The sequence below is a fragment of the Amblyomma maculatum genome, chromosome 1 (assembly GCF_055883805.1).
Source record: "Amblyomma maculatum isolate TAMU_Amacu chromosome 1, ASM5588380v1, whole genome shotgun sequence".
Classification (NCBI taxonomy): Eukaryota; Metazoa; Arthropoda; class Arachnida; order Ixodida; family Ixodidae; genus Amblyomma; species Amblyomma maculatum.
This window is the reverse complement of record NC_139344.1, coordinates 111,797,228-111,808,829: the sequence shown is the minus strand read 5'-3', so window position 1 is coordinate 111,808,829 and position 11,602 is coordinate 111,797,228.

Below are 11,602 nucleotides of genomic sequence, written 5' to 3'. Positions count from 1 at the left end.
CTAGTGCTTTTTTGTAGTCGAATTATTTCTCCATTGATTGTTTATTCACTGTGTGGGCGTGACTTTCTCTGCTGTGAAATGCCGTCATATGCAGGGGCAGCCGCCCCGTCAAGCTGCTCTTCGAAGCAGCTTTTTAGCGGCTGCTCCTTTCCTTTCCTTGTAGTAAAGGAAAAATAAAGTATTATTATTGTTATTATTATTAAAAACTGCGGTAGATAATGCATCTTTACAAAATATTCACGCGCTTTTTCAAGTTTTGGAACACTTTTCAGACAAAGTTTGGGGCTTAAGGAGTTGATATAGGACAACTGTGGATCATATTCCCGAAGAGACGCTCCGAGTTTCGGTTTGGTTTTCTGCTGCCTCTTCAGCTTCAAGTTGCAAGATCAAAGCATTCAAAATAAGAAGCTGTTCGTAACAAAGGGGCGCTTGCGCTCTCATGCATCTTGATAGAACTTTCATGCGTTGTATGGAAGGCCAAAGCTCTAAAAAGATTCGCCATATCGCCTCACGCTCTTGTAAGCAAACGCGCCGCATTGAACTTACATTTGGAAATTTCATGGCAAGTTTTTCTTTCCACTACGAGAGCTATACCAGAACTATGGATAGCAAGGCGTGTGAACGAAAACATTCCGAGAGAAATGACAGCAAGCGAAGTGAGCGTTTTATTTTTATTTGCCGATTTCCTTGCGAGAACCTCTGGACTGGTTCAACGCTACGGGTTTACCCCCGTCTCATTTAGACCAAAACACGCTGCTCTGCTCACAGCATTCTCAACCGTCATTTATAGAAGAACACAGGGCAGGTAAAGTGAATAGTAAACACACACACGCGATCACTCCGACGTTTGCTGTGCGGAGTGCTGGCCATCCAGAATAAGCCAGGAACAGGGTGAGATGCGTGTGTGCTCGACGGCCAAAATGCACGCTAAGCGCGTAGCAATCACAGAGCTAGCTGGCCTTAAGAAAGCAACACAGAACAATCTTGACTCCTATAAGACCTTACAATAGATACGCGACACAACATACTATCACAAAAGTTTCAGATGCGAAGATTTTGCCGTTGTTTACAGCAGCTACTTTCCTGCAGCCTTCGATTAGCTGCGCGCCGCCATCTTCCAACATTCTATGTTGCCAGGTTCAAACCTCGTTCATCGGCCAGGTTTAGCAAGCAAAAGTCATCTGGCAACCATCAAACAGTTTGATGATGGCGGCAATCACGCGGTCACCACTCGAATGCATTGGCTGAACGGGCAGCTTTCCCTCTAGAGTTTTTGTATTAGCTCTATTGGTGCGGCGGACGGACCCGATCGGCGGTGTTTGCGTTCGACGGACACGATGCGTTTTTTCTCCGGGATACGTGGGAAACCCCGTACGGATCCGAGATCCCCGGATGTGTGATTGTAGCAGCAGCCGTATGTAGCCTAGAATGGGTGATAGACTACGTGATAGCATGATGATAGGTTTACGTGAGTTGAACCGCGGCAGAGTGACAAGTACGGCCAAAGCGCAAGCGCATATGTAATCGGTGTCGATGACGGCCAGTTCGTGGCCTGCACGCCCGCTCATTTGGTCCGTTACTCTGTGAATTATCGTCTACGACGGTAGTTATGTAGTTTTGATTCTTCAAAGTTTCCCCGCTTCCATCTGCGATGAGATGCGTCACGTAACGCGTCGCTTTCTGCTGCTGCTTTGCGGTGCTGCAGCTCGTATACAAGCGGCGCTGAAAAAGCGCCTGCGTGTCTCTAGTTCACCGTCCTCTAGTCCAAGCATCGCGTCATTTTTGTTTGCTGTACGGCTGGAGGTTTGGTTTGGTTTGGTAAAACTTTATTTTCCACAGTAGGGGTCCTGGAGGACACTCGGCTAGGCGCCAGGTGTAGAGGGCAGCTCCCACGTCGGCACAGAGAGACCGAAGCTCGCCGCCGCTGCGCGGGACTCCTGGACAGCCCGAAGCTGATCATGTAGTGAAGCACTTTTTAACACTTTGTCCCAATGTTCCTTGTTCTTGGCGTAGGCGTCGCTCGATGCACAACCACACAGCATATGGTTTAAGTCCACACGGTCACTGCACCGTTCACACACATGTTGTCCATCGTAGTCTGGGTCGATGTGCTTCATGCGCCAGGGGTTGGGGTATGAGTTCGTTTGGAGCAAGCGTAACGTGACTAATTGGCTGCGGGTTAATTTCTTATCCGGAAGGGGAAATGCTCGTTTGCCTAGATAAAAGTGCTTAGTGAGCTCGTTGTACGTGAATAATTGATCTCTGTACTCGATATGTGGAGTATCAGGGGAAACCGGAGGGACGCGGTCGACGAGTCCTCGCGCCGCCTCGTGTGCGATCTCATTGAGGTTCCGCAGTCCGCCCCCTAAGCTGCCCATGTGTGCCGGGAACCATACGATGGAGTGATCGGTGATGTTACTTCCGCCTAAGATCCGTAGCGTCGTCTTGTCTATCCCGCCCTTGGCGAAAGCTCGAGTGGCTGCTCTAGAGTCGCTGCATACAGTTGTGAAGTTCGAGTCTTTTAGAGCTAGCAATACTGTCGCTGCTTGTTCAGCTACCTCTGGCTTCTTGGTGTAAAGTGTGAGTGAGTTGCGCGTACGCCCGTGTCCGTCGACTACTGCTACCGAGTAGGCATGCTTTCCCGGTATGTACGCTGCATCCACGAAAGCTGTCTGGTCGGGGAACTGTGCCGCGTCCGCAGCGAGGGCTTTGGCGCGGGCGAGCCTTCTTCCTTGATTGTGGATCGGGTGTACGTTTCTTGGGAAGGGGGACACTTTGATTGCTTCTCGCACGACTTTAGGTAACTGCAGGACGTTGTCCTTTTCTACTATGGTGTTCAGGCCGAGCTTAACGAGAATCTCTCTGCCCGCTTTGGTGCTTGATAGGCGTGCAATCTGTGCCGTGTGCTGTGCCTCGATGATTTCGGCAAGGGTATTGTGCACTCCTAGCTGTAAGAGTAGTTCAGTGGAGGCATTATCGGGGAGCCCCAACGCTGTCTTGAAAGCTCGGCGTATGTGTACCTCAAGCCTTCTCTGATGTTCCTTTTTTCAGTTGAGCATTGCAGCCACGTATGTGATGTGACAGAGTACAAAAAATCGTGGACCATATGAATGGCGTTGTCCTCGCTCAGTCCCTTGTGCCTATTTATGATGCGCCTATTCATGATCGAGTTTCATGCCCGTGTTCTGCGAGTTCTAACTGCTCTATGCTTGTGGCTCCGACTGGCGCTAACTTGTAACGTTCCTAATATTACTTGTCCTTGGTTCCATCTGCGGTTACTGTCTCGAGAAGGCTTCTTTTGGAAGTAACCAAGGTGACGATATTTTCATTTCATTTCATTTCGTTTATTTCATCCTTAAGGGCCCGAGGGCATTACATAAGGAGGGGCTACAGTTGGGGTAAATACAATCTTGATGAAGGCAGGCACAATCAACACAAACACTACAAATTGTAAAGGCAAAAAAACAAACGAATACTTTGAGGCTCTTTATATATATATATATATATATATATATATATATATATATATATATATATATATATAAAGAGCCTCAAAGTATTCGTGGGATCATGCAGAAAAGGCAACAAATGCTCGTGCGGCGGCAAGCAAAGTTGAATGTTCTCGATAATAATTTGGCAAAGGTAACGATTTGCAAATAATTATTGGGCATGTTAAGTTTTTTTATTGCAAATGTGTGTACGTTCAAAATACTATTCGCACTATATGCACACATGGCGGACGAAAACAAGCAGTGACAGCTTCTTCGGGCACCGATGCCTACCAGCCGATTGTGAGCAGGGATTGCTTTGCACTAATTAGAGCAGCCTAGCAGGCGAGGCTCCCTGCAGCAGCAGGAATTGAGGGCATATCTTGCCCTCGCTTGCCTTGTCATCTCTTGCGTCCAGTCGACGCTCGCCCGGTATTATTAAAAAATTCACAGGTTGTACGTTGGTCAGTGCTGGCTTTGTTCTAGTGATTGATGGCTGTTTGGTGTATGATAGGCCATGACGAGATAATAAAGTGTATATAATTATTTCATTAAAAATAAAAAAATGAAAAAAAAAAAACACCCGTTGTCAGTGCGCTTCTAGGAGTGTTTAGGAAGCATTCTGTGAATGTGGGGTTGTGATCCATAGCTCTAGTCACATCTGTGCCATAACTGGCACGTTTTAGAATGAAATGATTCTATAGGTTAAGGGGATAGATCACAGAGGGATAGTAGGGTGCTAGTTATTGTGCCCATAATGAAATCCACACCCTTCGCTCTTTCAGCACGTTTTTTTATTGTACGGTTTCCGCAAGTTTGAGATGACAGGCTGTCATGTGGTACAATAATTGGAATGGTACAATAGTGGAATGGTACAATAATTGTACATAGAAAAACAATACTCCGTTGGCTTTCAAACTATTGCGCAGGTCGTGCAACCTACCCAGTATACAAACACTAAAGGCTTATGAAACATACACAACTATCTCGCATTATATTTCCATTATAAAAATGGTCGCATTATTATGGATCTTTTTGTGAAAATCTGAATATAGTCATTTGTATTTCTATTTGTCCTACTATGTCAGAACCATTTATTTCATGCCTATCAATACACTGTTCTGACTGGATAAAAGTAAACCAGTGTGGTAATGCTTCACATGACTGTCTTCACATAAAATCACAAGGAACAGCAAGCTAGAAACTGAAAGTGCAATAAACCCGTGGGATGCGGAAGAAGCTCGACCAATGTTGTATTACTTTCCTAGATTAGATTATTGTACCATTGAACTATATATATGATAGCCTGTCAACACACGCGCTAGTAGAAACTTTTGTTTGAACGCTACTGAAGCATTTAATGCTTTTAGTCGAGCATGCAGTTATTCAGCGCCTTAAACACGTATGCAGTTGTACCATACATGTGGCATAAGCAGTGAAGCGACCTTTTGAGGAGCTCTGCCAGTGCACTGCACTATCGGGGACAAAATTATGTGAAACCAAAGCGCATAACTTCTGTATTGGCCAGTAGCCTCGGACAATACTTGTCGATGTGAAAGTTGGACTTTCGTTCTTTCATGTGTGCTAGAAAAATAAGGCGCTAATTCGTTTACATTGTGCTTCTAGTCTGAAATCGCCAGACGTACGGTCCATAGACTTTTGTCCCCGATAGTGTATTACCTACTTCATGGACTTTGCATGGGCACACATGGCTCGCAAAAATAGCTGTAGCAAATGTGTGCCTAAGTGCGAAATACGAACTGGCCAGGGCATGTAGATTTTTGTGCCTTAAGAAATATTAGACTTGAGGAGGATAGACGCCTAGAACATACTTTTTCTTTATGGAACTTCCCATCTTCAGACTTCAGATTTTTAGTTTCTTGTTTCTATGACAATGATTTCTTATTCTGCTGAACCTTCGACAGTATTTGTTAAGGAGGATTATCCGCATGCAGAGGTGTGCGCGCTGATATGCGTGGAATCTTAACACTCAATATTTATCTCATGTTTCCTGATTCTTCCTGCAGCCTCATGTCAGTACATGCAGCACGGTTGTACCACGATAGTATTGATCAGTGACAGGTCTCCGCTGTTCCCAAACAGCCGCATTCTGGACTGCTGCAGGCTGTGTACCAGCTGCGGTGAGGGGCGAGAGCTACCGCCACCATCGCTGGCCTCGATGGATGGTAAGAGGCGTCCGTATACGTGACGTCCGGACGTCCACTGAAGCGTTTCTCAAATTGACGAGCCCGATCGGCCCGTCTCTCGGCGTGGTGTTCCGGGTGCATCAGTTTGGGAATGGGGAGATTTAGGCGATATTCCGGTGTAAGTTCAGCGTAACTTGGGGCCGATCTCGGCGGGGAGATCCCAACTTGCTGCAGTACTGCTCGGCCAGCGTGTGTGAGTGAGAGCCGCTCATACTGGGCGGTGAGGGTTGCCTCGATCAGTTCGCTCACGGTATTGGAGATTCTGAGAGCCATGAGCTTATGGGTAGCTGTGGACATGGGAAGACCTAGGGCCGTCTTGTATGCTTTTCGAAGTGATGCCTCTAGCCGTTCGCTTTCGGCACGAGTGTGACGTAAGTAGGGTCCAGAGTAGGTGATGCGGGAGCAGATGAAAGCTTGAACGAGGCGCAGGAGGTTGGACTCTCGCATGCCATGATGTTTGTTGGTGATTCGCTTAAGGAGGCGTCCGATCTGTACAACCGACTGGTCGATGCGTTGGATCGTGATGTTGTTGCTACCGTTGGCCTGTAGATGCAAGCCCAAGATCCTGATGTTGTCTGTTCGAGGAATCGGGTTTCCTTGCACCTGGAGGTTGATGTCTGAAGTATATTTGAAGGGCGTCGTCCCGGGGATGGGATGATGATATACTCGGACTTTGTCGCCGAGCAAGTGAGGCCAACTGTACTTAGATAATCTCCAATCCGTTCGATCGCGGTCTGTAAAGTCTCTTCAATCTGGCCGTCACTGCCGCGCGTGATCCAAAGTGTGAGGTCGTCAGCATAAATGCTGTGATGCAGGTGGGGGATGTCGGCCAGTAGCTTCGGCAGGCCTATCAGTGCGACGTTAAAAAGCATCGGCGAAAGTACGGCGCCTTGCGGCGTGCCACGGTTTCCCGGAGAGATGATGGAAGGATCTCCAGTGCCGGCTTTAAGTTGCACTGTGCGGTCGGTGAGAAAGTTTCGTATGTACGCATACATGCGATGTCCAACACCGAGAGCTTGAAGTTGTTGAAGAATCGCTTCATGGAGGACGTTGTCGAATGCCTTGGCAACATCGAGGCCGACGATGACTTTCGTGTCTAGTGTACGTCTCATGACTACCTGATGATGGAGAAGAAGCATAATGTCCGGGGCCGCTAAATGAGGGCGGAAGCCGAACATTGTGTCTGGTAGAAGATGGTTGTCTTCAAGGTATCGTGAGAGTCTGGTCTGGATAACGTGTTCCATCAGCTTCCCAACGCAGGACGGGAGAGAGATGGGACGGAGGTTGGCCAAGGTTGGTGGTTTGCCCGGCTTGGGGATGAGGACTAGATTGGCGCATTTCCACTCTTGAGGGATGGTACAGCTGGCCCAACATTCTTGAAAATAGTCGGTAAGAGCATGAATGGATGCGTCGTCTAGATTCCTAAGCATTTTATTTGAAATGCGGTCAGGGCCGGCCGCCGAAGTCGTCTTGAGGCGATTGAGTTCTGCTCGGACCTCCGCAAAAGTGATTGGAGCGTCTAGACAGAGCTTGTCCGCGCCCTGATAGAAGGGGAGGTTGGTTGTTGGTTCAAGGCGGATGTAAGTGTTTATAAGCTCTTGTTTGAGCTCATCAGACGTGCCAGGATACTGGTGGAAGATTCGCTCGAGCTGTTGGCGTGTCTGGAGCTTGCCTCCTGCTGGGTCGAGTAAATGTCGAAGGAGGTTCCACGTCTTACGAGCGTTTGGAGTCTTGTTCATCTGGTCACATATGTTGTGCCAGCTCTGTCGAGTGAGTTCTATTGCATAGTTCTCGATATTCGTATGTGCGCGCGCCAGTCTACGCCGGACATTGCGGTCCCATTTTCGAGTGGCAAGTAGAGCTTCGAGCGACTTCTTGCGCTCCCACAGATGGGCGTAGTAGCGGTCGCAGTGTGGGATACTGTCCTCTAACTCGACGGTTTGAGTGGCGTCGGCCACTTGTTTGACAATTTCGGTTGTCCACGCCTTGATGTCAGTAATAGCGGGAGGTTTGTCCTGCTGTTTCCTGTGCGTCCGGAAGGAGTCCCAGTCAATCACCTGAGCCGGCCGCGTACATTGCCTGGTGGGCTCGTGTACTACGATTTCGAGTACGAAGTGATCACTCCCAAAGTTTTCGTGAGTGTGACACCAAGTCGCTTTAACTCCGGAGGTCGTAAAGGCAAGATCCGGCGTTGTATCACGCTGTAGGCCCGTACCGTGTCTAGTGGGGTAGGACACGTCCGTGATAAGGGTCAGCTGGTGTGTATGCCAGTCATTCCAAAGGCGTCGACCTTTAGCAGAGTCATAGTGGTAGCCCCAAGCGCGGTGATGCGCATTAAAGTCACCGAGAATGAGGAGAGGTTGCCCCTGCGCCAGCTGCTGGGCTTTGAGGAAAAGCGGACCGAAAATATCCTTATGAGCTCGGGGAGGGCTGTAGACATTATTTATAAACAGACTAGTGCAACGTTTACGCGAGGGTCGAGGTAATATTTCTAAGAAGACGTATTCGGGGAAAGTTGGATCTAAATTGTGCTGAAGGACAGTGAGATTACGTTTGACGAGAGTAGCTATTCGAGGTTTTACTCGTTCCGATAGGTATGTACTGTAACCGGCAAGTTTCGTGTTCTTTTCGCATTCCTGGAGAGATATTAGTTCGGGGCGATCACTTGCGGCGCAATGCAGAAACAGTCACCGCAGCTGAGGAGGTTGCCATTGCGCTAGCGCTAGCCGACCCTAATACCAAAGTCGTCATCAGTGACTCTCAACAGGCTATTCGCAATTACGATGCTGGCCGTATCTCTTGCCAGGTGTTACACATTCTACGTTCTGCAGCACCCTCTTCCACATCTCGCTTACTTCTTTGGGCTCCAGCCCACGAGTCGCTCAGCGGAAACGCCCAGGCAAACACTCTCGCTCGAGATCTCAGCTGCCGAGCCGAGAGTATGATCAGCCACCCTGCTTCCGCTGACACTAATATATCACGCGCTTCTCGACTCACCCCTTACACGGACATACTCCAGCACTACCGACTCCAAAGGTGCACATATCCTCCCGCACACCGCGATCTAACAAGACGCGAGGCCGTCCAATGGCGCAAATTACAAACTGGCAGCTTTCCACACCCCCTCTTATACAGCAGGATCTTTCCGGATCAGATAGCCCCCACGTGTAAACACTGCTCAACTCCGGCCACACTCATACACATGGTGTGGACTTGTACACATTACAACACAGACAACACAAACACCCCAGAGACGTGGGAGTCTCTCCTGTGTACTTCCGAGCCAGCAGACCAACGCTGGCTTATCCAACGCGCGGTGGAGGCCGCGGCATCCCAAAGGATCCCCACCGACCTCCTCTAAGTCAGCGCAACCGGCCCTTTGACTGGTCCCCTGTTTTTGGGCGCAATAAAAGAGTTCACCACCACCGCATTCTGGACCGCGCTGAGAGGGCTGCGAGCTCTCAAGAAATATCCATTGCTGGTCAGTGTTTGGTTTGTTTGAAGCTTCGGCACACTCACAGGTTTGAGGGCAGCGCCTGATATCATTTCACACATTGTAATAATGGAGGAAGAGGAAGGATAAACTTTATTATAATAAAGTGGAAGTTGACGGCAGGTTCCTGGGAGGACTGCTTGGTCCAAGAATCCTCTGGATGCTGCCTTGCGCCGGGTCTGGTCCATCAGCTTTAGCTGGTCGGCCGGTCGGACGACCAGTGTAGTACGTTTTTCCCGAAGGCGCGGAAAGGGGAGGGGAAGGAAAGTCTAAAAATGCTTTGGCAAGCTTTAGCTTCTTGTGATTTTTTGCATTATAAGAGTGCTTCCAGTGGCAAGCCACGAGCGGCAGCGCCATGTGCCAAAGCATTGCTCGCCAAGCTGTGGCACTCATCCGCATGCAGAGACAATGTCACAGAACAGGCGACATCCATTAATGTGCCCATGTTGCATTTATACATACGCGGAATTGTTGTTCTGTAAACTTCATATGTTCACGGGACCTGTATATGTGACCATCGGTCGGGCGCGCAAGAACGCTTACGTGCACGTTGCCTCGGAACAGTATAGCTTTCCCTGTGTTAGCTCCAACTCTCTCCATGCTCGAGCAGAAGGGTACGTGCTGCCTCTGTCGTAGGTACCTCACTCAAAGTCACCCCTACTATGTCCAAAGTATAGAGCTTCCTTTGTATAACCGTATATTCTTTTTTCCCTGGCAATGTGACCCCCAGAAGAACCGAAGCTGGGGGTGTACGTGACTGTTGTTTTTGTTGTGCGTTATGTTTTTCAAACCTAAGATGGCGGCCATGCAGTGCTAAAGTGTGGTGTGTCTACGCGCGCCTTCCTCTGTGAGTGAACTACTTTGTGCGCTCTAAGTTGTGTGTTTTGTTTCGGACTCCGATTCTGCGCACAAGGCATCGTCAACGAGGGTTTAAAAAAGAGCCGCCGAGGCACCAAAGTCAGTCCGCCCAGTTCGCTCCTGAAGAAGGAAACCCGAGCTGCCGCGTGCTCCCGGGGGGTACCCGAGTGCCGCCGCCGGCACCAGCATCCTCAGACCGCAAGCTGCACCGGAAGGACCGTCGCCTTCGAGTGCCGCCTGTCGGCGTCGCCCCAGTGATGGACTGCCGTCGCATTCCCCGGTCAATTGCATGTTCGAAACTGCTCTGAACTTTCTTTCCCTTGCTGTTACCTGAATTGTTACTTCCATCCCGGAAAAGCATGACCCTGTATACGTAATTCGAAGTATTTAATTAGATTGTTTCTTCACTCATGTCGTTGCCTTTTAGAATGTTAATTGCTGCTCTCTAAATGTTTTGTGTATTCCTCGTTCTGAGCCTATAAACGTCTTCTTATTGTTGTTTCAAGTCAACGCGTCTTCGTCTCATTCTCCACGTTTGCTTACCGGCTGCGCCGGGCATCGAACGACCCCCCCCCCCCCCCCCCTCTTCTGTCACGTCTCGGTGATGACCTCCGGTGATTACCGAGCGCGTGACAGAGAGGCACGCTCAAAACGCACTGTCTTCATTGCGAACATTTGATTCGCATTCCCTGTTTTATTTTTACTTTTATTCTTTTTTTTTTCTAGAGCGCCACTTCTGTCCATGAATCAAGGCCGTACTGCGAGACTTGTTGAGTGACAGGTCCTCGCTGCCCTCAAGCAGCCGCTTTTTTTAATCAGAAGAAAGGGCTGCAAGCTCTCAAGAAGGAGATTGTGCTCGTTAACGTTTGGTCTAAAGCTGCCAAGTACTCTTATAGGCATGCATTTTCTTTGCCACAGTGGCTGTTAATATTTTATTCATTCTAGTTATGGAAAGTTTGCGGTTCGACAAGTCATCATTTCTTGCGACATTTTCATTTACCGAGACTTTTATCATATTTCACTGCATGGAAGGCAAAGCGCAATGAGTGTTCTTACATTGATTTAAAAGTTGATTACATGCAGCTTGGCATGTTTAGGCAGCTCGGCCCTTATATTTTAAACTATACTCGGATCATAAGCAAAAAAAAAAAAAGCAGTTCTTGCATATCCTTTACCTCCCCACCCCATTGATTCCAGTGGCGTGGACCGATTAGCACTTCTTGGATAATTCACTTATGCCTGCAAGCGTGACAACGCAGGCCGTGCAAGTGAAAAATAACTGCGGCATCATGAAAACCAATTGACGCCTTTGGCTGAAAGGTCTCCTTTGAAGAGCACGTCGCTTTTTTTTTTAGTTGTATCCGGCGTACATATCGCTCCAAATTTTTTCTAGACTGTGACAGACATCGAGAAACTGTATGACACCTGAGGGCTTATTTTGTGTACCCTGTATAAAAAGAAATAAAAAAAATTACATTCTAATAATAGAATACGTCGCCAAGTAGGCCCACAGGAACTGCATTGCAAATATACTCACACTTGACTTAGTCCATCAA